A 27,473-nucleotide genomic window follows, 5' to 3' on the forward strand; every position below is an offset into this window, starting at 1 on the left:
GCTTTTGTTTGCCTTGTAAAAGTCTCATTTCATCTTCATTTTTGAAAGATATTTTTGTAGATTATAGCATTCCAGGTTGACACTTTTCTTCATTCAGTACTTTAAAGACATCACCTCTTTGTTTCTGGCTTGCATGGTTTCTGACAATAGGTCTGCTATCTTATTTTTGTTCTTCTCTACATTGTGTCTTTTTTCCCTCTGACTGCTCTTAAGCTTTTCTATTATCACTAGTTTTCAATGATTTGATTATAATGTGCCTTGGTGTGGTTTTCTTTGTGTTTCTTTTATCAGTGTTTCGTTGGGTTTCTTGTATTTGGAAATTTGAAGTATTCATCAAATTTGGAAAATTTTCAGCCGTTATTTCTTCAAATATTTTTTCAGCTTCTTCCCCCCTGCTTCTAGGCCTCCAATTACACATATACTGCTGCTGTTCTGTTAATTTTTTCCCCAAGTCTTCCCTGATCTCTGTTTAATTTTAGATAGTTTCTAATGCTAGGTCTTCAAATATCACTGATTTTTTTTTTTTTGATATGTTTAAGTTGCTTTAATTCCATTCAGTGTAATTTTCATCTCAGATACTGTATTGAGAAAAATAAAGTAGAAAAGGAGATAGAACTCAGTGGACGGGGTTGCTGTTTTAAATATGGCCATCAGGGGAAGCCCCAACCAGAAGACAAAACTTGAACAGAGATCTCAAGAAAGTGAGCAGATTCAGGTCTTTGCCACTCTCTAAAGCTTTTTCTATTATACCTTTTATCACTTTTTTCTTTCCCATTTATTCTGTTCTTTTCTTCAAGTATAGCAAGGGTAGCTTTTCATTGTCTTCTGTATCTTCCTGTTCACTCTTTAGCTTCTTTACTGTTCTTTCACCTTATATTTGAACACATATCTCCTCTTTCATATCATATTTTGAAAGACCACAGTTTCTTTAATTTGTACGATATCAGGAGGAAATACGTATTCTGTGTCCTGAGTCTTTTTCTGGTCAATGTTCTTTATCTTATTTTTGCTTGCCATGTACCTTTTTCTTTTTGGCTGCCTTCTGCTTATGACTCAACTTTGAATGAAGTCAGCTTTTTCAGGACAGTTACTTTCAAAAGGTTTTGTGGGAAGAGCTCAGGAACTGAGTAGAACCAGAGGTAGTCTGAGTTTAGTATATGGTTTTAGGACTTTATCACACTCTTTCGCCACATGTATATCTCCACTACGTGTTCTCAAATTCTGTGTTCTAGAGTCACCTTTGGAGTAACTGGAATGTCCATGTATCTCCAGAATGCCATGGTGTTTTGTTTGTTTATGGTTATTTTTATGGTGATTTAATAATTATTTGTGATCATTTTTCTTTGTCAGTTATCAGCAGTAGCAGAGTTGGTTGTCATTTGCCTTCTCTCATCCACTCCGTCAAACGGATAGCTTTTTTTGCAGAATTTGCAGGTCCTCACATATTATCATTCAGTCCCTCCATTAGCCACTCTATTGTGTTAAGCCACATTTGGGATGCTCCCACAACCCACCTCCACTCTACCAGACTTACTGATACAAATAAGTAAATAACAGTTTTTCCCCTCAGCATGGACCAGCCACATATGCTTCCCAAGATCTGTCATGGTTTGTGTCCATTCTTGCTCTGGTTTCTATGTTTGGCCCACATATTACTTACCATATTTGACAGTCATTCTCCATAGATTATCATTTCCTGGCATTGTTCCTTCCTTATTTCACCTTCTTTTCTGTGGTGTGTTATTTTTGTTTTGTTATTGTTGGTTTCACAGAGAAGAGTGAAGTAGAAAAGACATCATTCCAATCTTTTTTTGAAAGTCTACAATTTTGTCTTGCTTACTTTGAACACATCATCAGGAAAGATCAATCCCTAGAAAAGGACATCATATCTGGCTAGTAAAAAAAAAGGATGGGTGAAAATGAAGGAAATCCTTGACGAGATGGATTGACACAATGGCCGCAACAATGGGCTCAAACATACCAGTGTTCATGAAGATGGCATGGGAATGGGCAATGTTTTGTTCTGTTATACGGAAGGTCACCATGAATCGGAGCCATCCCCATGGCACCTAACAAGAACAAACTATTTTAATTCAGTTCAACTCAATAAATATTTATTGATTGCCTATGAAGAAGAGTAAGGTATTGTGCTCAGTGCTGGGCAGAGTACAAAGGTGGAGGTAGAGAATCACAGCAAATATTTGAAGAACACAAGGAAAGAAATCCCTACCTATTACTGTAATAACAATAGGAGTGGTGTTTCACACAAAGAAGTCTTTGTAACGTTGCCTTAAGTAAAATAGTCCTATTTCTAGGAACTCTTAGGACCATCCTAATAACAGCAATGCTTGGAAGTATTAATAAATGATGCTAAGCCATCCAAATAATTGTAATAACTAATAATCAGCATGTTATTTGGTTGATACTTTCATCCCAAGCCACGTGGGACACTTAACAAAATAGAATATTGTTAAAAAAAAAAAAAAAAAAAGGCCAAATCTGGGGTAAGCAGTTCTCTGGAGTAGCTCCTTGCCTAGTTGAGAGTGTGGCTGTGCCCTGCAGACTTGAAGTAATTGTTCTGTTTAATTAAGCAAAAGAAAGGCTTGTTTCTCTTCAGGAAGCCAGGTAAAGAGCAAAACTAAATGGAATCCTGGGCTTTGGGGACCTTGATTATGCTGCAGGCAAAGAAGTGGATTTAAATACAACTAAGTAGGAATGGGAGTCCCTGGGTGGCTCAAACTTGCTTGCTACTAACCTAAGGGTGGAGGTTCAAGTCCATCCAGAGGCTTCTTGAAGAAAAAGTTAGCTGTCTATAGGCAGTCCTTGTATTATGAACAAGCTCTGTTTCTAAATCTGCCTTTAAGTCAAATTTGTATGTTCAGAATAATTAGGTACGGTTCGTATCTAACGTCAGTCAAATGCTTGTCTTACTCATTGCGGTTGAGGGGATTTCAACTCATAGCTACCCTATAGGACAGAGTAGAACAGCCCTATAGGGTTCCCAGGGAGTGGCTAGTGGATTCGAACTGCCAACTTTTTGATTAGCAGCTGAGCTTTTAACCACTGTGGCACCAGGGCTCCAGTGTTTGTCTTAGTGTATGGTATATAGTGTACTTTTCTATGTATAAAAAACATTAAAGAAGAACTTCTAGATACACTAAAACATCTTTAACATAATAATACAGTAATAATAATAATAATGTTTTGATACTTGTTGCAAAGTAGTGCCCGTTTGTTATTACAGACTATCATATGTACCTTGAATTGTTAATATAATAGGCTTTACGGGGGTTGGTTCACAACCACAGGTTGTATGTAAGTCAGACATCTATAACCTAGGGACTGACTATACTTCCAAAGTATCAGCCACTCAAAACCCTATGGAGCACAGTTCTACTCTGACACACATGAAGTTGCCATGAGTTGGGGTTGTCATGTGTTTAGATCATCATGAGCCCAGGTTGACTCCATGGGCAATGGATTGAAGCAGGAAGGGAAGATGGTGGCCACTGTCTTTTCCACTTGAATCGGGGGATCTTGGAGCCATGAATTGAACTACGAGATTTTATGGTGTTAAATTGTCTCTCCCTTCTGCTTCAACCTATGACAAAAAGCCTTCACCTCAAAGAAACATATTTGACTCTCAGAAATGTTTGCTCACTCATTTGTGCCCAACTCTCCTATCCATCTCTCCTGCCTGACTCTTGTATGTCTTTAAGGGCCGTATTTTGCCTAGTACGTTCCTCATTCTGGGGTTAGAGCAGAAGCCGAAGGAACTTTGAACTGCTATTTGCAAAAGCAGCGCTTACAAGGTGAACAGTGGGTTTTTTTCTCTTTCTGGGTCTGTAGAATATCCTAGAGATAGACTAGCTATTGAAATTTTGAACTGGGGGTGGCAGGGTTGGGATTGAAAAACTAGCCTAGCATCAGATCTTGGCTTTCAAACACTTATTTATTATTTTTTATAAAAACATCTCTATAGTTAGTTGTAATAACAATTAGTATACGCCCATGTCAAATTGGTGATGATTCTGGATTGGAAAGAAATATGTATATACCCGTATGTTTATATACAGAGATTTCTAGAAAAAATATTTTATTAAATTAGCAATAAGAATCAAATGAGTCTAATTGGGAGAGGTAGCAGGAAGAGAATTGGTAGTTATGGAGCTAAGACCCCTGGGGCAATGATTTTCTGAAATGTGGTCCCTAGACCGGCAATATTAGCATCCCTGGGAACTAGTTAAAAATGCAAATTTCCAGGCTTCTCCCCAGACCTACTTTAAAAATTTTGCAGGTGGGGCCCAAAAATCTGTGTTTTAATAAGCTCTCTAGTGATAACGCTGTGTGCAAAAGTTTGAGAACCACTGCACTAGGGGAAGAAAAAGAACTCAAGGTATAGATTAGCTGATCCCGAACTTTATTTTGCAGCAAAATTGCCTAGAGGGCTTATTCAAATGAAGATAGGTAGACTCTACCCCAAGAGTTTTGGATTCAGTAGGTCTGGGGAAACTGAGAAGATATTTGCATTTCTAACAAGTTCTCAGGGGGTGCTGAGGCTAGTGATATGTTGTTGTCATTGTTGTTAGGTGTCGTTCAGTTGGTTCCTACTCACAGGGACCCTTCTTACAACTTTCAGCAAGCAAGGTTGTGTCACCTGCATAATGCAGATTGTTAATGAGTCTTCCTCCAATCCTGACACCATGTTCTTCTTCATACAGTCCAGCTTCTTGGATTATTGGCTCAGCATACAGATTGAATAGGTATGGTGAAAGAATACAACCCTGACGCACACCTTTCCTGATTTTAAACCTTGTAGTATTCTCTTGTTATGTTTGAAAGACTGCCTCTTGGTCTAAGTACAGGTTCCTCATGAGCGCAATTAAGTGGTCTGGAATTCTCATTCTTCGCAATATTATCTATAATTTGTTGTGATCCACACAGTTGAATGCCTTTGCATAGTCAATAAAACACAGGTAAACACATAGTCAATAAAAAATCTTTCTGCTTTTCTCAGCTTTCAGCCAAGATTCATCTGACATCAGCGATGATATCCCTGGTTCCAACTCCTCTTCTGAATCTGGCTTGAACTTCTGGCAGTTCCCTGTCGATGCACTGCTGCAACTGTTTTTAAATTATCTTCAGCAAAAATTTATTAGCATGTGACATAACGATACTGCTCAATAATTTCCACGTTCTGTTGGATCATCTTTCTTTGGAATGGGCGCAAATACCAATCTCTTCCAGTCTGTTGGCCAGGTAGCTGTCTCCCAAATTTCTTGGTGTAGACAAGTGAGTGATTTCAATGCTGCATCCATTTGTTGAAGCATCTCAGTTGGAATTCTGTCAATCCCTGGAGCCTTGTTTTTCACCAATGCCTCCACTGCAGTTTGGACTTCTTCCTTCAGTATCATCGGTTCTTGATCATGTGATATCTCCTGAAATGATTGAACGTCAACCAATTCTTTTCGGTACAGTGACTGTATATTCCTTCCATCTTCTTTCGACACTTCCTGCATCATTCAATATTTTGTCCACAGAATCCTTCAAAATTGTAACTCGAGGCTTGACTTTTTTCTTCAGTTCTTTCAGCTTGAGAAATGCCGAGTGTGTTTTTCCCTTTCTGTTTTCTAACTTCAGGCCTTTGCACATTTCATTATAATACTTTACTTTGTCTTCTCAAGCATCCCTTTGAAATCTTCTGTTCATCTTAGTAGTGTCACTAGGTGTGTGTGGGGGTGGGCTACATCCAGTGAGACTATCAGAGGGGGTGACAATAAAATGACTGTCTATAAAATTTTGTGCATTGTTTCAGCAAAAATTAATATTTTTAATAAAAATATCTCTGTAGTTAGTTGTAACAACAAAAATGTTTTTCATAATCCCAGGTTAGGTGTATCAATATATACCTATAAGGCTAAAACTCTATGTTAATTTACTTTTTGAACCTTCTAATGCACTCCGGTCAGAGCTGTCATTATTACTCAGTTACAATGAGGCTTCGAATCACGTGGTTTCGTCTGTGCACACTACTAGCACCGGCTGTTTTCTTTGCTGCCAGTGTTTCTACAGTCACTGATTTCGTTGAATTTTCTGGTGTTTAGTTACAATATTTTCGTAATTAGTATTTGTGAACATATATCAATAACTCTATTGAGAATGAAACAGTAATTAAAGGAAAAGAAGGAGAAAAATACAAAAAGGCTTCTGCTCAGATTCTAATAATATTGTAACTAATAATGTTATAATTCAATGTAGAAAGATTTTACAAAACAATTTTGTTGTTACTATTCATATAATCTAAGAAATACTACATTTAAGCAATTTACAGCTGTATTTATCACATATTATTCTTTGATTAAAATTGAAAATAAATATTACTAAGGATTCTCTGCAGTCTGGTATGAGAGAGGTCCATGGGGGGGGGGGCAGGGAGTGACACCATGAGTTACTGCAATGGGTGACATCAACCCTAGTGATGTCACTGGTTCAGATCTTTTACTTTATCATTTCTTCCATTTGCTTTAGCTATTCTACGTTCAAGAGCAATTTCAAAGTCTCTTCTGACATTCATTTTGGTCTTTTCTTTCTTTCCTGCATTTTTAATCACCTTTTGGTTTCTTCATGTATGATGTTCTTGATGTCATCCCACACCTTGTCTGGTCTTCAGTCGTTAGTGTTCAATGTATTGAGTTATTGAGTCTATTCTTGAGATGGTCTCTAAATTTGGATGGGATATACTCAAGGTTGTACTTTGGGTCTTGTTGACTTGTTTTAATTTTCTTCAGCTTCAATTTGAACTTGCATATAAGCAATTCATGGTCTGTTCTGCAGTGGGCCCCTGGCCTCCTTCTGACTGATGATATTGAGCTTTTCCATTGTCTCTTTCCACAGATGTAATCAATTTGATTCCTGTGTATCCATCCAGCAAAGTCCAGGTGTATAGTCACTGTTCATGTTGTTGAAAAAAAGTATTTCCCATGAGTAAGTTGTTGGTCTTGCAAAATTCTATCATGAGATTTCCTGAGTTGTTTCTATTACCAAGGCCATATTTTCCAACTACTGATCCTTCTCCTTTGTTTCCAACTTTAGTATTCCAATCACCAGTAATTATCAATGCATCTTGATTGCATGTTTGATCAATTTCAGACTGTAGAAGTTTGTAAAAAAAAATTTTAATTCCTTCATCTTTAGCATTAGTGGATGGTGTGTAAATTTGAATAACAGTTGTATTAACTGGTCTTCCTTGTAGGTGTGGAAACCCTGGTGACATAGTAGTTAAGAGCTACGGCTGCTAACCAAAAGGCTGGCAGTTCAAATCCACCAGGTGCTCCGTAGAAACCCTATGTGGCAGTTCTACTCTGTCCAAAGGGTCACTATGAGTCAGAATAGACTGGACGGCAATGGATTTGTTTTTGTTTTTGTCTTGTAGGCATATGAGTATTATCTTACCACTGACACCATTGTACTCCAGGATAGACCTTAAAATGTTCTTTTTGATGATGAATACGAGGCCATTCCTCTTCATTTTGTCATTACCAGCATAGTAGGCCATATGATTGTCCAATTCAAAATGGCCAATACCAGTTCATCTCAGCTCACTAATGCCTAGGATATTGATCTTCAAGCATTCTAGTTCATTTTTTTGACTACTTCCAGTTTTCCTATATTTGTACTTCATACATTCCATGTTCTGATAAAGGGTGTTTATAGCTGTTTCTTCTCATATTTGTGTCCTGCCACATCAGCAAAAGAAGGTCCCAAAAGCTTTACTCCATCCATGTCTTTAAGGTTGACTCTACTTTGAGGAGGCAGCTCTTCTCCATTCATAGTTTGAGTGTCTTCCAACTTGAGGGGCTCATCTTCTGGCACTATATCAGACAGTGTTCCACTACTGTTCATAAAGTTTTCACTGGCCAATTTTTTAAGAAATAGATTGCCAGGTTCTTCTTCTTTGTCTGTCTTAGTCTGGAAGCTCTGCTGAAACCTTTCTACCATGGGTGACCCTGTTGGTGTTTGAAATACCAGTGTCACAGCTTCCAGCATCACAGCAGCATGCAAGCCACTACAGTACAACAAAATGACAGATGAACGGTAGACTCCCCTTCTTAAGACTTTTCATATCCTCCCATCCTATCCCTCCACCTTCACTTTCCCATCTCCTTCTTAACTGGCAGTCAACTAATTAACTAGCTGATAAGCTCTAAAGTATCATCCCTTTACAGGGCTATTTGTCTTTTAGTGAAGGACTTATTAAGAGCTTTTAGAATCCAAATAAATGATTCTCTAATTGTAAACTTTCATATCTTGAAAAGACTGTAGGAGAGAGATATGGGGGGCAAGTTCCTTAAATCTCCATGTTATGGATTGAGTTGTGCCTACTAAAAATGTGTGTCATCTTGGCTAGGCCATGATTCCTAGTATTGTGTGGTTGTCCACCATTTTGACATCTGATGTGATTTTCCTGTGTTGTAAATCCTACCTTTATGATGTTAATGAGGCAGGATTACAGGCAGTTGTATTAGCGAGGCAGGGTGCAATCTACAGGATTAGGTTGTATCTTGAGTCAATCTCTTTTGAGATATAAAAGAAAGAAATGAGAAGAGAGGAGGGGGACCTCTTACCACCAAGAAAGAAGAGCCAGGAGTGGAGAGCATCCTTTGGACCCAGGGTCCCTGTGCTGACAAACTCTTAGACCAGGGGAAAATTGATGACAAGGACCTTCCCCCAGAACTGACAGAGAGATAAAGTCTTCCCCTAGAGCTGGTGTCCTGGATTTGGACTTATAGCCTCCTAAACCGTGAGAAGACAAACTTCTGTCCGTTAAAGCTATCCACTTGTGGTATTTCTGTTATAGCAGCACTAGACAACTAAAATATTCCCCTTGTAGAAAGAGGCCTATTTTGCCTACTCATGAGACCAGTACTAGTGGATTTATTTAAAAAAAAAAAAAAAGATTCCATTTTTCTGTGAAGCTTAGGAATCTGTTTCTTTTTTTCATTTTACAAAGTGCAGTTATACTTTAGAAAATGGATTTGGGTTAATGAAACTCACAAATCATTGGTTTATAAGTTGGGAAGTAATTTTTTAACTTGTTTATACTTTTCTTGTTATTAGAATAGTTGTGTATTCTATTTAAGACATGGATATCAAATACCTGACAAATATCCCAACAATTTCTACTACCATGTTCAGGGCAGACATTGCTAATCAAGCATAGCACTCTTTTCCTTCTTAAGGTCTTTCTCCAGGCAGTCATTATCATCAATCTGTGCTGGCATGCAAGATGAAACCTTTTTTGCCCTTGCTGTTCTTTCTGATATTGAGGTACCTAGGGAATAATGATGTATCAGAATATTGTTTAATGAGAGTGGAATCAGAGCAAATGACCAATTACAAACAAAAACACAATTAGGAAATAAAATAATACAAATGAAAATACATTAGAACTGTTGTTATCATTTTTAGTTGTTGAGTTGGTTCCAATTCATGACGGCTTTATATATAACAGAATGAAATGTTGCCCAGTCCTGACTTCTGAGAGGCTGGTCTGGTCTGGAAGGCACAACATATTTTCATTCACATACCTAGTGTGTTTTAGGGGATGGCTAGAAACTGGGCTCAGCTGCGCTCTTCTCCTACTCTATCAAGTCCCAAGTCCTCTCCATGTGGATTTTCAAGCAGAATAGTTGGACTTCTTACAGTAGCCCAGGGCTCCAAGAGACAAATGTAGAAGCTACCAGTTTCTTAAAGGTTAGGTCCAAGACTGGAATCGTGTCATTGTGCTGTACTCATAGGGTCGCCATAGGTCAAAATTGGCTCAAAGGCAATTTTCTTTTTTTTTTTTAAGACTGTTAGTCAAAGTGGCCACAGGCAAGACTAGATTCACAGGGAGAAGAAATAGACCCCACCTCTTGATGGAAGAAGTTTGAAAAAATTTTAATCCATACAATAAGGGATTGTTATTTGGGTTGTTATAGTGCCCAAATAGCATTGATAGGTAGGTAGCATTATGTAGGGGTGAGAGCACAGACTCTAAATTTGGAGGGTCTGGTTTCAAATCCTAGCCCTATATACCACTTCAGCTGTGCGACTTTGTAAACTTTTTAAAAACCAATTTTACTCAGGTATAATTTACACGTAACGAAATGCATACATTTTAAGGTTGTTATTTCCATGAGTTCTGACAAATATATAAACCTACGTAACCACCAGTACTATCAAGATAACATTTCCATCACTCTAAAATGTTCCCTTGTTGCCTTTTGCATTTAATCTCCCCAAGACTCCAACCCAGGCAACCACTGCTCTGCTTTCTATCACTACAGATTAGATATTCTCTTCTAGAATTTTACGTAAATGAAATCATATAGTATATTCTCTTTTGCACCTAACTTCTTTCATTTAGCAAGCTTTTGAGATTCATTCACTTTGTTACATGTTCCAGTATTCCTTTCTTTATTGCTGAGAAGTAGTTCATTATATGGATATACCAACTGTGGTTTTTCCATTTACCTGTTGATGGACTTTTGAGTTATTTCCACTTTGGGCTATTGTGAATAAAGCTGCCAGAAACTTTCATGTCAGTCTCAGTGAGAACACATGCTTTTATTTCTCTTTGGTAAATACCTAGCGGAAATGCTGGGTGTTATGGTAAGTGTATGTTTACCTTCTTAAGGAGCTAAAAAAACCATTTTCCTAGTGATTTTTACCATTTTACACTCCACATCAGCAACATGTGAAGCACCACTTGCTCAATAGCCTTGTCAGTGCTTAATATTTTTAGTCTTTTTAATCTTAGCCATTCAAATAGGTATGTAGGATACTTCATTATTATTTCAATTCGTATTTCCCTGATGACTAATGATGTTGAGCATCTTTTCATGTACCTATTGGCATTTAAATCTTTTGCTGTGATGTATTTGTTCAAATATTTTAGACATGTTGTCATATTTTCTATGCCATAGTTTCCTCATCATAAAAATGGGACAATAGTAATGTACATACCTCATAGGATTTTTATAGGGATTAAATAAGTTAATATACATAAATCGCTAGTACAATTCCTGGTACATGGTTTATTAGTTTTCCATTGCTGCTGTAACAAATTAACAAAACTTAGGCTTAAACAGCACAAGTTTATTATGTTACAGTTACGGACATCACAAGTTTGACACAGGCCTCACTGGACTAAAACCAAGATGTTGTCAGGGCTGCAATCCTTCCTGTAGTCTCCAGATGTGAATCTGTCTCCTTTTCTGGCTTCTAGAGGCCGCCCACATTTCTTGGCTCGTGATCCCCCTTCCTCCATCATCAAGCTAGCAAGTATAGGCTGAATAGGGTAAGTCATTTTCACGTTGCATTACTCTGAACTTCTGTTTCCCTCTTGCACTTATAAGGACACTTAAGATAATCCAGGATAATATACCGATCTTAAATTCAGTTGATAAGCAAATTTAATTCCATCTGCAACATTAACAAAATTTAAAATAATTATAATTTACATATTCACACGTTCCAGGGTGTGAACATCTTTGGAGGGAGCGGGCTATTATTTTGCCAGGAAACCCTGGTGGTGTAGTGGTTAAGAGCTACAGCTGTGAACCAAAAGGTTGGCAGTTCAAATCCACCAGCCACTCCTTGGAAACCATATGAAGCAACTCTACTCTGTCCTATAGGGCCACTATGAGTCAGAATCCACTTGACAGCAAAGGGTACAGGTATTAGTTTGCCCATCATATGTACTAAGTGTATTAAAAGTATTACAGTAAAATCCACAAAAGCCAGAACCTGTGTAAGGTGGAAACCTGTCAGAGAAAGAAAACTAAAATATTTTCCACTAATAGAGAGTGGTAGAAAAATGGAAAGATTACACCCTGTCAAAGGTAAAAAACTTCCGAGACCGGGAAAAACAAGGCAGTCCCGTTGAGTTCTGGCTCTCACAGGTTTCACTATACTGTTATTATTATTAAAGAGCTTTGGGCTTAGAGTTAAGGGTCTTACGTTCAAATCCCGGCTTCACCACATATCAGCTGTGTGATATTTGGCAAGTTACTTACTTTATTTAAATTTACATTTCCCCAGCTGTGAAATTTCAGATACTCATATCGACCTTCTTTATTAAGGAAATTAGGAGACATGGTAACTGAGAGTTTTGTATACCCCACCCAAAGCAAATGCATCTGATTTCCAGTTAAACTGGGGAATTAAAACTCAAACATTCGTCATTATCTTATCTCCCTATAAGAGCTCCACTAAAATGAAATAAAGGAATAAAAAAGCAAGCAAGAAATGACAGCAAGTTTCTCATAGATAGAGGATAACAGAGACAAGGGAGCAGTGACCCAAGTCCCAGCAGAAAGGAACGCGGCTGAGAAGGCTCACTGCCTGGCAGTACTCTGAAAGTCACCAGGGGCTGAGAAAGGCGGAAATGAAGCCAGAGGCTGGAAATAGGTGCCACTGGAGGAAAATCTGTTACATCCCTAGGCCCTTTCCTGGCCTGTTAGCAGTTAGGTGACTGTAGGAGACCAGCAGTTTATAACCTGGAGAAGGAGAATGGAATCAGAGCAAATGACCAATTACAAACAAAAATACAATTAGGAAATAAAATAATACAAGTGAATATATGTTACAACTATTATCATTTTTAGTCGTTGAGTCAGTTCCAATTCATGGTGACCTTATATATAACAGAATAAAACGTTGCCCGGTCCTGACTCCCGCCAGGCTGGCATGGTCTGGAAGGCACAACACATTTTCATTCACATACCTGGCGTCTTTTAGGGGATGGCTAGAAGCTGGGCTCAGCTGGGCCCTTCTCGTACTCTATGAAGTCTCAGGACCTCTCCATGTGGTTTTTTAAGCAGGATAGTTGGACTTCAGAAAGGCACACAGCGGAAGGCAAGGTAAATAATTGGCCGTGGAACCCCAAACAGGCCAGTAAAACCACTTGCCATAGGATCGATTCTGGCTCATGGTGGCCCCATGTATGCCAGAGTAGAACTGTGTTCCATAGGGTTTTCAATGGCCAACTTTTCAGAAGTAGGTTCTCAGGCCTTTCTTCTGAGTTGCACATTAACAGTTTACACCACCCAGAGGCTCTGGAAAGCCAGCAGTCAGGTATATTACCCCCACTCCTCCATACACAGACACAAAACCAGGCTGGAATTGGAAGAATTTTTCTCTACAGAAACTGAGTGTCCTCAGAGAAAAGACTCGAAGATACTGATGTATGAATTTTCCTAACAAAAGTGCCAATTGGCCGTAATCACTCTGCAATGATATGAACTACCAGCCAACTTTTCAGTGCCTTGTTCCCAAATATGAACAGACAGTCAAGGATCACAGACATTTGAAGAGAGTTTTCAACATGAAGGACAGAAAAGAGAACAAATAAGTAGGAGGAAAAAAAATGAATAAAACAGAAGCAAGGCAAGGAGCAGAATAAAATTTAAAATAATTGTAATGTACAGTCTCAGAAGGAAAAGACATTGCATCTATTAAGAAGAATAGTTTACTGTAAAAACTGTTAAAGTCAGAGAGCAAGATAGAGCACTTGGATATTGAAAACATGATTGCTGAAAATAGAGGTAATTTCTCATTTACTGTAATTGGAAGTCAGTAGGTAATGTCTACATTTATAAATCAAGAGATGACAGTACACTGTAGGCATGTTATTTGAGAAGATGCAGGAAATATGCAAATACTCTGCTATCCAAAAATAAAATTTTTTTAAGTGGTAGCACCTGGACAGTGGAACTGGGATGTAGAGATAGGTAGGAAAAGGGGCTGACGTTTTATTACATTTTGACTTAAAATTTTTTTTGTTCTATTTGTCTTTTACTGGAATTAAAAAGCTATGAAATTTTTAATGGAACTAAAATCTATGTGTATTGATAAAATAAAATTATTAAAACAAAGTCATAAAGTGACCATTTATAATAGGCACAAGGATGAGAGAAAACAGAATTTGGGGACTTCAGAGTCGTAGTAGGTATATTCACTTTTTATTACTGCCGTGACAGATTACCACAAACTTAGTGGCTTAAAACAACACATATTCATTCTTTTATAGTTCTGGAGGTCAGAAGTCCAAAATGGGTCTCACATGGCTAAAATTAAAATGTTGGCAGGGCTGCATTCCTTCTGGGGATCCTAGGGGAGAAATCTATCTTCTTGCCTTTTCCTGCTCGTAGAAGGCTTCTGCTTCCCTTGGCTTGTGGCCCCTTCTTCCACCTTCAAAGCCAGCAATGTAGCATCTTCTTTCCTCTTTGACCTCTGCTCCCATCCTTACATCTTCTCTCTATGACTCTGACCCTCTTGCCTCCCTCTTTTAATGACCCTTGTGATTACACTGGTCCCACCTGAATAATCCAGGATAATCTCTACACCTCAAAATCCTTAATTTAAGCACATCTGCAAAGCTCCTTCTGCTATGCAGGGTAACATATTCACAGGATTGGGTGATTGGGAAGTGGACATCTTTGGAGGGGGAGCATTATTCAATCTACCACAACCTAGACACCAGTGTAGATGTGATGGTTAAGATGGTCAACTTGGCTGGGCCATGATTCTGAGTGTTTATATGTGATCACTCCCATGATGGGATCTGCTGTGAGTAGCCAATCAATTGAAAAGGAGTTTCTTTGTGCTTGTGGCCTGCATCCAAATATAAGTGGACATTCTGGCTTTTGCCTGCTCCAGATCCTGCAGCTGCCTCCTTTTCTTCTGACCTCCACCTCTTGGGACTTGAGCTAGCAGCTTATCTGCTAATCTCGGGATTTGTTGGTCTTCACAGCCTGTGAGCAAGAGCCCTGCTCTCCAACCTGCTAATCTTGGGTTCCCAAGCCCTGCAGCTACACGAAGCAGGAGAAGTCTCTATCCTGATCCACAGACTTGGGACATTCCAGCCTCTAAAATTTCATGAGCTGTTTCCTTGTTGCAGTGTGACTTGGAGAAGTTTTGTGTTTTGTAAAGTGAGAATGATAATGATAAACAAGTTATCACCTGTACATTTTGTTGGAAAGACAAAATAAGAAAAATGCTTATACATGATACTCAAATTTATGACCTAATACCCTTAGTGCTTTTAGGAGGCTTCAGATAAAGCTCACAGCTACCAGTTTCAGGCATGACATTTCTTTGAAGTCTCATGTTTTATCTGAGAAATTTATGTGAATTATACATTGTATTTCATAATAGATTGATGTTTATTTTAATGCATAAATAACATTTTTAAATGTCTTACCAGCGGGAAAGTGAATTGATGCTTCTAATTCTTTGGTCTTGTATGTCCTCTGTCACATTGCAGATTATCTCTGTTTGAGAAACAAGCCTACATAAAAGAAAGCACACTGTAAGCTATAAAGAGCAATACAAACTCAGATTCAAATATAAAATATTAAAGGCATCATATTGGTCTTAGCTCCATGTGCCAAATACAAGGAAAGAAAAAAAAAAGGCTCTTTTTTTTTTTTTTTAAACTGGGCAAAGCGGGACTATGCAAAAGCATATAATTCCTGGAATTTACCTACATTAACACAGCATGAACTGTTCTTCGAACTGTGGTGAAGTAGGTTTTTTCAGCCTGATTGATTGTGGGGGAGGTAGTAGGTTTATTATCAAGGAGGTGAAAAGGAATACAAGCCAGTGTATGTGAGATACTGGGGTCTCTAAATCAAAAAGCCTCAAGCAGTTGCCACTGAGTTGACTTCAACTCATGGCAACCCCATGTGTTGTCAGAGTAGAACTGTGCTCCAATATGGTTTTCAATGGCTTATTTTTCTGAAGTAGATTGTCAGACCTTCTTCTAAGGTGCCTCTGAGTGGACTCAGACCTCCAGCCTTTCGGTTAGCAGCCAAGTGTGTTAACTGTTTGTACCACCCGTGGGCTCCGCTGGGGTTTCTGTTGTTGTTGGTTGCTGTCAGACAATTCCAACCCATGAAAACCCATAGGGTTTTCAAGGCTGTGACTTTTCCAAAGCAGATCACCAGGCCTACCTTCCTAGGTGTCTCTGGGTAGATTTGAACCACTTAATCTCCATAAGCTTTTCAAACACCATTCTTTGAAGTGGACAGCTGATATCTTCTCAATTTTCTTTGAAAATTTATTCAGGATCAAGAAACACCACTTTCCTCAACCAGATCACTACTCTCTTTAGAAATTCTGACATCATCATTTTTAAACTAATAAGACCAATATTCACAGGGGCTCTGTGAAAAGAGGATCTGGGTTCCCTGTGACCTCCTGGGTAATAAGAAAGGACTAGATGATTAGCAATGTTGGACACTTCCTAGAGATTTGTGGAAGACCTGTGTCATGCTTCTCACAAAGTGGCCTTAGAGCTATTCACTCCATGAGCCAGGAAAGCAGATGAAATCCAGCAGATTTCATCAGGGCCCCAGAAATAATTTCCATAATTAATACCACCAGAGGAACATCTCGTCTGCTTACAATTTCTCTCTCTTCTATTTCTCTTAGAGAATGTAATAAGGACTTGGAACATGGTCTCTTCTCAAGAAATCTTCTCCCTTTCCCATGGCAACTGTATAAATGCAGGCTGTTTTCCTTAGAGAATACTGCTTTAACTGATGTAAATGGTGGTGATATGTCACAATAATTCTATCTTTTATTGAGAAAGTTACCATCTAATTTTGACAAATAGATGAGCTAGATCATATTCTAAAATGTGTAGTCAGAGTCTAAATGGCTGAAAATTGAAGTTTAATGAAGATTTGTTAATGGTGGAAAGGAGGAGCTTGGGTAAGTAGACGCAGAATTGCTAAGAGAGCAGTGCCAAACCAAGCATTCATGAGGGCTGGGTGAGGATCTACAGAATAAAACTCGTGGACACAGGCCTTTGTGGGCTCACACGATTAAATGGCTCTAGAGGAACTGGCTCTGGTCTGAGAGGCAAGGAATGCTTAGGCAGGCAAAAACGATGTTGTTTAAAGCAGGAATTACAAAATAATATTCCTCCTCAACAATCTTTGGCAACTTTTTTTTTCCTTTTTTTTTTTTTTTAACTTTTATTGAACTTCAAGTAAACATTTACAAATCAAGTCAGACTGTCACATATAAGTTTGTATACACCTTACTCCATACTCCCACTTGCTCTCCCCCTAATGAGTCAGCCCTTCCAGTCTCTCGTGACAATTTTGCCAGCTTCCAACTCTCTCTATCCTTCCATCCCCCCTCCAGATAGGAGATGCCAACACAGTTTCAAGTGTCCACCTGATTCCTTTTTCTTTTTGAACATTTTGTTATGGTAAATATACATACAACAAACAATTTTGCCATTCTCACCACTTTTAAGAGACAATCCAGTGACATTAATTACACTCACCATGCTGTGCTGCCATCATCACTATCCATTTCCAAAAGTTTTCCATCACCCCAAACAGAAACTCAGTACACTTTAAGCAATAACTCCTCATCTTTGATTATTTTTTAAAACAGGAAAAATGTTACATGAGTTAATTCCCATGCCGTGTAAGAAATTACATCTCCTTTTTCTTTTTAAATCTACTCTCTAATAAATTATGAGCTTATTATTATTTCTTTTTGGTGAAATGAATAAGTCCTAAAATGCTATGAACTCTATTCTGATCCAAACCCTGTTTTCAAATTGATTTACTCTTTGACCTCCAATAATCTCATCAGTACTCACTTTTCACCACTTATCCTGGAAATGACTTTGGCTCTTAATTTGAATTTTCCTCATTTTGTGTACACTAAGCGAGCTTTGAAGATGTCTGTGTTTGGTTCTGTAGTCACACTATGATTCTTACAAACCGGCGGCTCCTTTGAACTTCAGTTCCAGTTTCCATTATTCATACATCAGGTCGTTTCTAAGGGTATGACACTTTGGACTTGAATGGAAGGCCAAGTGAAAAATATTTAGCAGTCTCACATGACAGGGCCACTTGGACGAAAGAACTTTGTGCATGTGACTTCACACAATGGGAAACCGTCAACTTTTTCTCACCCTGTAAGTGGCACTGTGCCATAGTAAACTTAGAAGCCACCCTGTGATATGATTCTGGAAATCTTTTTGATTCTGCTATCTGGGGTTTGTGTGCTAAAACACAGATTAACATGCAGAAGAACTTAATGACTTTTTCCATGAATTAAAACTATACAAGCCTGAAGTCTTTTTCAAGAATACTACATTCTTACAGTCTAGAAGTCTCACACATTACTAACATTTTATTTGTTTATGGAATATTTTGTCACATGTGGAAACGTATATAAAAGAAGAAGGTATAATGGAGCAATAAGAATGGGAAAAACAAGGAAAAAAAAGAAGAAGGTATAATGGAGCAATAAGAATGGGAAAAACAAGGAAGTAGGTTTAAATTCATTGTTCGCTTAAGTGAATGCTGTACTTCCAGGAACATTCACTTACATTGTGTTGTCCTTCGAAAGAACAATCTTTTTCATTTAAAAAATATCTCTAAAGCTCACACCGTATGCTCTGCACTGTGTTGAATGTTACGGAGAATATAGTGGCCTGATGTGACACAGATCCTGCTTTCAAGAAAATTGCAGTCTTGTAGACAAAGGCACACATTTTTCTATTATAAAGTTAAGAAAAAACTAGGATCCTACAATTCAATGTAGTATTTGTCAGACGTTTTATATACTTTATCTTTTATTTTCACAACAATCTTGAAAAGAAGATAGCATTCTTCTCATTTTATAAGTAAGAAAAAGGTGGTTCAGGAAAGTGAAGTAACCTGCCTGGGGTCTCTCAGCTAGTAAGTTGCCAAAGCAGGATTCAAATTTAGACATTTCTAACACTGACAGAACCATTTCAAGACTTTTGCCAAATCACTGTGTCACTATTTACTATTTCAGATCTTTAGAGAACCAAGTGCTTTTCACTAAGCTCAACTACCTCCTATTTCTAGTGCTACTGCTTTGTTTTCTGGAATAGGACATTCAATTGTTCTTGATATTAGTTTTCTAGTCTATAAAATTAAGCAGTTGCCCTCTGGTAGATTCTGACTCATGGTGACCGCATGTGTGCCAGAGTAGAACTGTGTTCCATAGGGTTTTCAACGACTGGGATCTTTTGGAGGTAGGTCACCAGGCCTTTCTTTAGATGCCTTTGGGTGGACTTCGAACCTCCAACCTTTTAGTTAGTAGCCAGGCATGTTGTTTGCACCACTCAGGGATTCCTGTATAACATAAAGGGATTTTCTTTCCAGGAGTGGACATTCATTCTATCATTTTTAGACTAACCCATGAAGCACCAAGAGACCACCCAGAATCTGGGAGGGGTACCAGCCCCCAAATGCCCTGGATTCACCAAGGATGCACTGCTCAGAGTAGTCGGACCCTGAAGGAAAGTAGGATTTGGATCGGCACAGAGGAAGTGGATTATCTTCCTATCGAGGCAGTGGCTAGAGTGGAAGCGTGGAACCAGAAATAATGCTGGGCTGCTCACCAGACAGTAAAATGTTAGAGTGATTGGAAGGTAAGGGGCCTGTTGTGCAGTATGGGGAGGGGGCTTGTTGCGTCTAGATGAAGGAAGACCTTCAATACTAGGTGTTTGTATTCAACCTGAAAGGCTCAGGGAACCATTTCCAGGCATTTGCCAAATCGCTATATCACTATTCACTGTTTCAGATCTTGAACATGATAAATCAGCTGACTGAGGTGCTCAGACCCTGTAATGGAAAAGATAACTCTCGGATTCGGAAGTATGAATAAGTTGGTAGCACTTGGCAGCAATACGGGCTAACAAATTCTTGATAAATGAATGAATAATGTTTGGGAAACATGTAGATAGATTCAATTATCCAGGAGGGTTAATGGATTTAAATTGAGATATTTAATATTACCTGGTTCTCTTAGACAACTCTCTTAGACCTATACATGTGAGAGAGTGGACTGGTTGAGGGTGTCATGTGTGAATGTCTTTCCTCGTGTTAAGTGACTGTCCCATTTACGGGTTCAGCCTGGTGCTGGCCTGATGACTGCCATGCTTGAGTCAGCTAAGGTGACCATTCTGAATGTGAGCAAAATCACTCAGGAACATAAAGTGCTACTGTTCACGTATCCACAAGAACCATGATCTACCCAATCAGAAGCAGTGCTGAATAATGAAATGTGTAACACTTTGTCCTGCAGGATTCTCTTAAGAATAAAAGCTGCAAACTCTCAAAAACAACAGCAAATTATTTGTTGAGGAACTATAATGTAAGTGAGCAATAATTATCCATTACAACCTTTGCTACATAGTGCTTTAGAACTTATAACTCCAAGGATTTAGCATTAAAATGATAAACTGCATTAGCAATTTACAGCTTTTAAAAGCTCTTTACAGTCAAGGTCCTGTCTCATCTGTCATCCTTCACGCTCTAGCCATAAATTTCTTTGAGTTCCTTTGATGTGTCATACTCTCTCTAGCCTACAGTTTCTTTTGCCTGGGGTATTTTCCACCCACCATTCCTTTTCTCTCTCTGCATGACTAAGTTCTACTCTTCCTTTATATGTCAACAAATGCATCAGCTCCTCAGGGAAGTCACCCCTGATACTCTTCTTATCTGTATCTCCCTTTGATTGTTAAGGTTGTGCGTCAACTTGCCTGGGCCATGATTCTCAGTGGTTTGGCAGTTATGATGTAGTTTAGCAGTCGTATAATGGAGTGATCACTTCCGTGATGAGATTTGATATAATATGATCACCTCCATGATGGGATCCGCTGTGAGTAGCCAATCAGTTGAAAGGGAGTCGCCTTGGGGGTGTGGTCTGCATCCAATATAGGTGTACTTTCTGGCAATGCTGGGGTCTTTTGCTCCCTCTGGATCCTGCAGCTGGTTCCCGTTCATCTGACTTCTAGTTCCTGAGTCTTGAGCTGGCAGTTTACCTGCCAGTCTTGGAATTTGTCACCTTCTGGATCTTGGGCTTACCAGCCCCTGCAGCTATGTGAGTTGGGAGAAGCCTCCAGCCTGACCCACGGATTTGGGACTTCCCAGCCTCTACAAGCACATGAGCCATTTCCTTGATCTCTTTCTCTCTCTCTGCATATATAGATGGTGCTTCATTGGTTTTTCTGCTGTAGAGGACACAGCCTAAGACACTCCCAATAGTTTTTAAGCTTTGTGAGTGCAGGAAAGCAGGAATCATGCCTGGCTTATTCCCCCTTGAATCTATAATGTGCCCAGCACATTTGTGGAATAGAGTCAGCATTCAATATATGCTATATTTGTTGAGCCAATGAATGAGTCAATGGATAAGATCCTCTTAGCACTTTAGCAGTCACCTCTGGAGCATAGCTTGAAGGTTTAGGATTACAAGGCTTTAGGTGCTGGACTCAGGTGGGCTCACCCATACACAGCTCTCCCCAGTTCCCATATATCTGTTCTGTCTTTAAATATGCATAGCCAAATTTTCGCTTGGTTATCCTGGAAGAATGTATGCCAATCAGGGATAAACCAAACACTAAAGATGATAGGAGGGTTATACATCTGTCTAGCACGGTGCCTGGCACATAATGTGCCCTTAATGAACATTTAACAAATGAATAATAAATTAACGCATAAATTAATGTTGCCAAGTGCATCATAGTTGCCATATGCAAGATCTGTGTTTCACAACAAACCCTTGGTTTACGTCCGGACACTGTGCTCAAGGCTAGGGATATAAACATAAATAAAACCATTTTCTTGGATTTGCGAGGAAACTGACATGGAACATTGAACAGAAAACAGAAATACTACGTCGATTTTTTGATGTTTGAATTTGGATATTGGAAAAATGAAGAGTCGACAGGCCTTTTTTCAATTTTGACAAAATATTGACACTGTGTAAGCACAACATGAATCAATCTTAGTACTATTACCTTAACAACAGATCCGTGGAGTTTTATCAGGCAGACTTGTCTCACCGCTATCATTTAATTCTACCTGTTTATGAAGTGTAATGATCTGGTTATAATGTTCTCTTTTTTTCTAGCTAATATTTGGTTACATATTTATTTCAGGCACTTTTCTAAGCACTTCGTGTGTATTAACCAAGTTAATCTTCACAATTATTCGTGAGATAGGTACTATGACTATTCCTGCTTTTAAGTTAAGCAAATAGATCAAAGTCACATAGCTAGAAAGCGCATTTTGACTTCAGAATTGCACTTGTAAGTGCTATGCCATGCTGTTTTACCTTGAATGAACTAATAAGACAAGAAGCCTTTTTTTTTTTTTTCTTCTGAACAAGAGCACTCTTTGTATGGTGAATAAAGCAGCACAACCAGGAACAACGTAATATGCTAAAAAAAAAAAAAAAAAAAAAGGACATCAAAAAATAGAACTATATTGCTGGAAGTATCCAAGAGAAGATTTTCATAGAATTAAGTTCCTATAGGATAGTACAGGTAGTCTTCGATTTACGATGTTTTCGGGTTTCTATGAGCCCTACTTATGACCATCTGTTTTTGTTTTTTTTTAAACAACTTTTTGTCAGTAATATGTACTACATACAATTTTGCAGTGCATAATTTACTGATGTTATCATTGTCAGATGTAATGTTTCCAATCCCCAAAGACAAAGGCTGGATTTATAAAGATACAGATAACAAAAGGCAATAATAATGAAAACTAAAAAACAAAAAAAAAATAGGTATTCATCTTAAGGCAGAGCCGATTTATGATGAAGTAGTTGTTGGAGTGAAACTGTTTTAAGTCGGGGGACTACTTGTACTATTTTAATTCAAATTCTCATAAGGAATACAGGTGAGCTACCTTACTTTGCACATCAGGCTTATTCCTATGCTTCTATGGGTTGAATCATATTTTTATGTAAATATTTAAAGGAAATCTATGATTTTAGTAGTATGAAAAGTCTTTAAAATAAAAATTTCCTCACTTGTTTGTTTTGTAAATTTGAATATCTGCATGTAGAGTTTTATTACAGGGGCATCTTGGTGGCACACTGATAAGCACTAGGCTGCTAACTAATAGGATGGCAATTTGAACCCACCAGCTGACCTGGCGATCTGCTCCCTACAAAGATTACAGCCTAGGAAGCTCTATGGAGCAGTTCTACTCTGTCCTATAGGGTCTCTATGAGTCAGAACAGACTTGACAGCACACAACAACCAGAAAATATTGACATAGGGGTATTTATTGCATAACTGTATCTGGCTATATTAGTTTTGAGCTCTTGGGAAATATAAAAAAAAGAGAAATATTGTTTTCTAAACCTTCTTAAAAAAAAAAAAAACCTTCATAGACACTGTGATATTTTGTTACATAATAATAGGAAAAACAATTGAAAATAATAAAATGGATCTTTTCAGTATTAGTTAAAAAACATCCACTGAGTATCTACTACATATCTAGATTGTTCTAGACATTGGAGATATAATTGTGAAGAAAACAGACAAATCCCTGCCCTCATGGAGCTTACATTCTAATGGAAAAAGAGATAGTAAACACATAAAAGGAATTTTTCAAGATATGTGTCCATTTACCTCAGGATTTTATATCCTACACCCACAGTTTTAAAAACCACCTCAGCTGTATACACCCTCTCCTCACTTATCGGCATGGTTATGGTCTAAAGAACAGGTCGTTACATGAAATCAGTGTTATGTAAAAATGAAGGATGACCACATCAGATCACAAAATGGAGGATGACTACATCATTATATAACTACCAAATTACATCATTACATAACTGCCAAACCACTGAGAATCATGGCCCAGTCAAGTTGACACGTAACCTTAATCATTAAAGCCAGCGTTACTCTTTTTATGTTTGCTTACTATATTCCAGCTTCTTTCTTTGTTTTGTTTTGATATGTCCAAATAGGTTGCTTGAGTGAGCTAGCTTGATTATTTTCACTTTTGAAGCTCTGATGTCCTGTCACCAGATGGCTAGAGTTCTTACCAGGTATATGAGCCTAGGAGTCCACTCACTTTTCTTGTATGGATTCAGCTCAGGTGTCCAGGTAGTTGGTCATCAAGTGTGTGGTACAGGCTCTGTCCCACAGTCTCAGAGGAGCAGGGGTGACTGGTGTAGGTACCGGTATCTGGTTGCAGCTGGGGATCATGCTCTGAACAAGGCAGGGGGATGACAGCCATCCCCCAAGTGTCTCTGAGGAAAGTGTGTTCCTGTTCCCTAGAGCACACAGGTGGGTGGGTTCTGCAGATAGACCTTGGGCACCCAATGCTTTTGGTTGTAAGGACTGGGAGGTACCAGTTATCCTTGGACCCCTGTCACGGGTAGCTGGGTGACCTGAGTGGAGCCACCAGTCCTTATGCCTCTGATGTGGGTAGGTGAGGACAGTGTTTAATAGGCAAAACGGTGTCAAACATCAAACACCCACCACCTCTCCACTGCACAGCTGAAACAGTTGCAATCTGTCAACAAGGGCCTATTCTCCTGAAATTGGCCCACACAGGTCCATGCAAGGGGGAAAGGTATTCAAAGGCCACAGACAGTTTATGTTTGGACAAGAGCTGCTTCTGTCCTGAGCGCCCCAGGTTAATGGAGCTGGCAGATTATCTTTCCCCCAATTGTGAATTTATTCCTTTTCCAAGGTCGGGAGAATGGCTCAGAGTGTGCAAAAGGATCTATCTCAGGCCCAGGGAAATCAACAGCCCCTGAAGCTGGCTCGGGGGCTGGGAATGTGGTAAAATACATGCAAATACTTAGCTTTTGCTGAGAGCACCATTCTTCTCTGGTTCTGGAAGTGTGAGTAGGGTGTACGGCTGGCTGTTTCTCCCTAAGGAAACTGTGGCTGAATCCTACCACGAGCCCTGCTGCAACTGCTCCCAGGAGTGGTGCCTGAGGCAACTTCTCTCTGCTTCTGAACCATCTCTCCCTCCCCCTGCTGCTCAGTCCGTTTTCTAACTTTGCCTTTGATGTTCAGGGCTTCTAGCTTGTCATAGATGTAATCGTTTCACTTGTTTTTTGGGGTCTTTGTTGTAAGAGGGTTCACCAGAAGCATCTGCCTACTCTGCCATCTTGGCCCTCTCCTCTCTAAAGCCAGTTTTACTCTTGCCTTGTACTTTGATGTTCATTACTGCCAGATGTATGTTGTTAGTGTGCAAAATAGTTGGATAGTAGATTTTTTACTATCGTCATAAACGCAAAATGTTGGAAAATGAGACAGTTGATAAATGATGACAAGGTGTATCAAGTTTCCATACCTGTGTAGGTTTGTAAATGAAGTATCTCTTTGTTTTCTGTTTCTATTTATCTATCTGTGTTTGCCTACATTATTGATTACTATAACTTTAGAGTAAAACCTGCCATTCAGTACAGCAAGACCCTTAACTTGTTCTTCTACAAAAAGGTCTTAACTGTCTTTATTCTGTGTTGTTCAATATAAATTTTAGAATCTGCCTGTCAAGTTTCATAAAATTTCCTGTTGAGTTTATTTTTACAATTAGCAGACTGTAAAATTGATTACCTCCACTCCCCAATGTGCAGTTCTTTGAGTTTTAACACACCTGTAGATTGGTATGGCCACCACAGCAATTCCTGTTGAGTTTTGATTGAAATTTTATTGTGTTTACAGATCAATTTGGAAAGCAACAACATCTCAACAATGGCAAGTCTTCTCACGCATAGCCGTGGTAAATCTCTTTGTTCCTAAGTCTTTAATGCCTCTCATCATATTTTTATGATTTTCATGATAAAGTTCTTACCCATCTTTTATTAGATTTACTCTTTATAATTTTGTTGCTGTTGTTGTTGGTATTTATTTTAAAACTATGTTTTCCAAATGTTTATTAATGTGTATAGAAATGGAATCTTGTTTTGTTTATTGATTTTATATCTATCAACTAACTGCTAAACTCAAATATTAATTCTGATGCTTTTTGTGCAGATTCTCTCAAGTTCTGTGTGGATAATCATATCACCTTAGAGCAGCAGGTCAATTTTTTCCTCGGGGGAACAGTTGGCCATGTCTGGAGACATTTTGGTAGACACAATTAGGGATGTCAAAATTTTGTACTCATTTATTCAACAATTATTTAGTGAAGATCCACTATGTATCAGGCTCTGTTCAAGGAGCTGGATAGTCAATGGTGAGCATTGATTACCTTACCATTGATATATTCCTGTTCAATGCAACATGTAGAGCCTAGTTTATAATCTGCAAATGGAAAACAAAACTTCTTTCAAATTATTCATGGAAGAGTTACAGCAAGTAATCATGTAATAGGTAAAAATAATAACTGACCAAGTTTCCAAACTGCAGAAGTTATATAAAGTATGGTCTTTGATCACTATGCTTTAAATATGGAAATTAATAATAAATGTTAAAAAAAAAAAAAACTGTTGCCAACTAGAGGCCATGTGTACTTAAATGCTTTAAGTAATTAAATAAAATAAAATAAAATAAATAACTTTAGAATTTAACTCTAGAATTTATAAAAAGAAAGGGAACCTCAAGCATGACAGAAGGAATTAATCAAAGTAAAATACAAATTAATTAATTATAAAGTATAAAAACAGTAGAACTGACAAATAAATAAAAAAGATATAGGTTTGAAAAACAATGGACAAAGGGAGGGAATAAAACTAACCTCATAGTGGAGAAATTGACAAACGCTACCCCAGTCAAATAAGCAAGGTCAACATCAAGAGTGATAAGTCATATTGATAGTACATGCTTTAAATGATGGAAGGAAAATAGTACTTTAGCTCTGTGGTCTTCCTCCTCAAAACCTGTAACACTAGTCTAGTCACGAGAAAAACATTAGACAAATCCCAGCTGAGGTACATTCTAAATAATACCTGACCAGTACTCCTCAAACTGTCAGGATCACCAAAACAAGGAAGTCTGAGAAACTGTCACAGTTAAGAGGAACCTAAAGGAGATACGACAAATACATGTAATGTTGTGTCTGGGGTGGGACCTTAGAACAGAAAGAGGACTTTAGGTAAAAACTGATGAAACATAATGAAGTACAGATCTTAAATTAATAATACTGTGTCAGTGTTGGTTCATTACTTGTGCAAATAAATGTGCCATACATGTAAGATATGAACAATAGGGCAAAGTGAGTGTGGGATGTGTGGACATTCTGTACTATCTTCGCAATTTTCTGCAAATTGAAATTCTTTCTATGAGTTTTCTATTGGTTCTATAACAAATTATCACAAACTTTGTGGCTTAAAACAACACAATATTTATTCTCTTCCAATTCTGGAGGCCAGAAATCTGAAATGAGTCTTATGGGGCTAAAATGAAGGTGTCGACAGGGATGGTTCCTTCTGAAGACTTCAGGAGAGATTTCATTCCTTTAGAGGCTGCCAGAATTCCTTGGCTTGTAGCTACATCCTTTCAAGTGCTCTTCTGTCATCACATTGTCTTCTCCTCTACTTGACCTCTCTACGTCCCTTTTCTGAGGGTCCCGTGATTATACTGGGCCCACCTGGATAATCCAGAATAATTTCCCCATCATAAAATCCTTAATTTAATCATCTGCACTGTCCTTTTTACCATATAA

Source organism: Loxodonta africana, chromosome 25 (assembly GCF_030014295.1).
Source record: "Loxodonta africana isolate mLoxAfr1 chromosome 25, mLoxAfr1.hap2, whole genome shotgun sequence".
In the NCBI taxonomy this organism is placed as follows: Eukaryota; Metazoa; Chordata; class Mammalia; order Proboscidea; family Elephantidae; genus Loxodonta; species Loxodonta africana.